Source organism: Hipposideros armiger, unplaced genomic scaffold (assembly GCF_001890085.2).
Source record: "Hipposideros armiger isolate ML-2016 unplaced genomic scaffold, ASM189008v1 scaffold_75, whole genome shotgun sequence".
Classification (NCBI taxonomy): Eukaryota; Metazoa; Chordata; class Mammalia; order Chiroptera; family Hipposideridae; genus Hipposideros; species Hipposideros armiger.
In genome coordinates, this window is record NW_017731425.1 from 2,937,237 (window position 1) to 2,941,254 (window position 4,018).

Genomic DNA, 4,018 nt, shown 5'->3' on the forward strand with positions numbered 1-4,018 from the left:
ACCAGTTCTATCTCTCTCTCTCTCTCTCTCTCTCTCTCTCTCTCTCTCACACACACACACACACACACACACACACACACACACACACACACACCTGCTGGAATTTCTATTGGAATTATATTGATTCTATAGATCAACTTGCGGGAACTGACAGAGGCAAGAGGTCATCTGCAATCTTTTTTTCAGGGAAGCAGGCTCAGATGTCTCCGTACATGCTCCTCCCCACTTTCCTGTCATCTGTAAGGTTCCACTAATGCTACTTTTCTCCCAGAAATACTTTCTTCCTTCTCTGAATTTCCATAGAAAACTCTCCACATCTTTATTTTCTTTTCTTAAGATTTTATTGGGGAATTGGGGGAGGGGAACAGTGTTGGGGAATTGGGGAAGAGGAACAACCAAGATGTTGTCCTTCAATCTTAGTTGTGGAGGGTGCAGCTAGCTCAGCTCCAAGCCCCGTCACCATCCAGCCGCCTGTCGGCAGCTCGCGGCTGCTCAGCTCAAGGTGCCATGTTCAATATTAGCTGTCGGTGGGTGTAGCCCACCATCCCGTGGGGAAGTCAAACCAGAAACCCTGTTGCTAAGAGTGCACACTGTAACCACTGAGCAATCTGGCTGCCCGTCGGCTTCTCCAGGCTGCTCAGCTCAAGGTACCATGTTCAATCTTAGTTGCAGGTAGGTGTAGCTCACCATTGCATGTGGGAGTTGAATTGGCAACCTTGTTAGGAGCACTGCTCTCACCAGCTGAGCCATCCTGCCACCTGTTGGCAGCTCAGCGGCAGCTCAGCTCAGGTGCGGCGCACTGGCCCATGTGGGAATCGAACCGGCAACCCTATTGCTCAGAGCTTGCACTCTTAACCAACTCAAATACTCAGCCAGCTGCTCTCCACATCTTTCTAATGTATCTCAATACAGTTCTACATTGTATCAAAGTTCTTTGGTTACCTGCTGAGCGTCTAGTGAACAGAAAACCATATCTGATTCATTTGAGAGCAATATAATAAAGTGGGACAGATATAGACCAGCACAAGCCAATAGAACTTCTGTGATGATGACAATGTGTTATATTTGCACTGTCAATATCGTGGCCAGTAGCCAGGTATGGCTATTGGGTGCTTGAAATGTGACTCGTGTTCCTGAGGAACTAACATTTTAATTTTATTTAATTGTAATTAAATAAATTTAAACAGCCATGTGTGGCTGGTGGCCATCATATTGGACAGCACAGGAACCGATTTTGGAGGAAGGCAATTGACCACCAGCTCTACTACTTACAAGCTATCGCCAAAGGTGTTCCAAATCCATTGCCTCCTCTCCATCCCACTGCCACCCTTGACTAGATCACTGCCACAACCTGGCCCATGTTGTTCTCCTCTTGCTGCCAGACTGATCTGGATAAAAAATATGACCCTGTCCCTTCTCTACTAAAAATACTTTAGTGCCCCCCAGTAACTAGAGCTGCTTCTCAAGTCAGGAGTTAATGATATATTCTTGGGGCTCCCTCAGTTCTCTACGTTAATTTTTAAAGTATCAAACCTACAGAAAAGTGGAAAGAACAGTATATAGAGCTTTCATGTAGAATTGCAAATGATTAATCTTTTCCCCTATCCCTGTTTTACTTTTGCTGGCCCATTTGAAAGCAAGTTGTTGACAAGAAAACATTTACTCCTAAACATTTCAAAATGCATCTCCTAAGAATAAAGACATTTTCTTACCTACCCACAGTAACATTATGTTTCTGATCACTTTAATGTTTTGTTTTAATAATGTAAACAACTTGGGGCCAGCCAGGTGGCTCAGCTGGTTAGACTGCATGCTCTTAACAATAGGTTGCTGGTTCAACTCCCGCATGGGATGGTGGGCTCTCCCCCCACAACTAGATTGAAAGCAGCAACTGAACTTAGAGCTGAGCTTGCGCCCTCCACAACTAAGATTGAAGGACAACAACTTGACTTGGAGCTGATAGGTCCTGGAAAAACATAATGTTCCTTTTCCCCAATTTCCCAACACTGTTCCCTTCCCCAATTCCCCAATAAAAAATATTTAAAAAAACAAAACAAAAAAAAACCAACCCTCCCCCTACAATGCCTGCGGAATCAAGCCTGAAGTTCAAAGTTATGTCCTGAAGGCCCTGTGCTCTTCTCCCCCTCCACCCATTTTCCAGGGTGGAGGAGGGACTAAGAACTATTGAGAGTCAAATATTCGTTGGGGCTGTCCTGTGTGCTTTTAGACTCCATTTAGTCATCACAGCAACTTGGTGAAATAGGTATTGCCTCACCTGTTTCTTAGCGATGTGGAGGGTGGCCCAGCCTAGCTACCTAGGGGAAGGGGGCAAGCTGGTGTCTGGTAATTTGGACTCCTGGGATGGGAAGCAGGTTCTTCCAAGACTTAACATAATTACATAATAGGGAACTCCACAAAGACGGTAAGTGGAGTCCATATACTGGCAAGAAGAAAAAAAAAGTAAAGAAAGAGAAATGTTAGGCCAGCCGAGTGGTGCATTGGTTAGGAGTTGGCTTGGGATGCCAGCTCTGAGCAGCAGGGCCCTGGTTCAGAGCCCACATGGGCCAGTGACNGCGACGGCGTAGGCTGCAGTGGGGCTGGCTGGCAACGGGCGTGAGCTTTTGTTAGCTGTCGTAAGCGGCTGTCCAATGGCCTGCGAGCGACTGCTTCAGCCGGGAAGAGCGCAATGATAATACCAACATGGACCAGTGAAGTGACGTCCTCCACAACTAGACTGAAGAACAAAAGGACACCAACTTGTCTGTTCCCCTTCCCCGATTCCCCAATGCTGTTCCCCTCCCCCACTTCCTCAATAAAATCTTTTTAAAAAAGAAAAAGAAAGAAAGAAAGAGAAATGTTCCCTTCCCTTTTCCTGACCTGAACCCTCACCCAGGCAGTACTGCAACGCTCTCCTCTGTGCTTCCAATAGACCTGGTTGTTGCCCTTATAGCCTTGATCATGCTGGTGACAACTGTTGAGAATTACCTTCCCTTGTTTTAACTCTTCCTTTATGTGCATAGATCATTCATTCTTGCAACCCTGCAGACCCTGGGGATTCCATGGTAAACGAGGCTGACACTATCCCTGCCCTACCAGAGCTTTTGCTCTGGTGGAGAAGATGACACTGAAACACAAAGGATACAGAGATGGAATATACAGAGTTGTATGGGAGGGTATGGCAAGGAAATAAAGCACGGGTAGGGGACAGAGGAAGTATTATCTATAAAACCAATGCAAGCTGTATAGTTGTTATAGCCTGTGACAGCTATGGTTGTGCCTCCCTATCTGCCTACAATTTCCCACCTCCTATAGTTCACATAAGGCTCTCAATTACAGTGCTCTGTCCCTCTGCCACCACCACTCAGCTGCATGGAATCCAGGCTGGTCAATTAGAACACCTACCCCTATGTCCATGGGGATTGGTTTAGGACTGGGTGTGGGAGCCCAGCACAGCCAATCAAAGTATTCCCTGAGTTTTGATCTAAGGAAACTGGGAAACAGGGGGCTTTTCTTTCTCTAAAATCATAAGCTATAAGGACAATGTAAACTGGAACTGCTTGCCATTTCCCCAGGCCACATGGAAAAAGCCATCTGAATGGGCAAGAATGAAGCTGATGCACAAAAGAAAGTAAATAAAGATGGGATGGGGAGAGCCATGGTGATATCTCTTAAGGCCCTGGATCCGTTCGTACCTGAAATGCATCTTTAGACTTTTTAGTTAATGTGAGTCATTGATTTTTTTTTTAAAGCTAGTATAAGTAGGGGCTGTCACTTATTAATAAAATCATCCTGATCGATACACTGAACCTTTCTTTTTGGATTTTTGGTGTTCAGCCCAGAGTAAGGGATTGATAAATATTTGTGAGATGGATAGATGGTAAGTGTTGACATGAGCCAGTTTTCTTCCTCCATCCTGCTTTTCAACGTTTGAAGCTTAGTAGTTAAAATCCTCTGCGAATAATTCCTAAATTCACTTTTTTTTTTAATTGGGGAATTTGGGGAATGGGAACAGCACTGG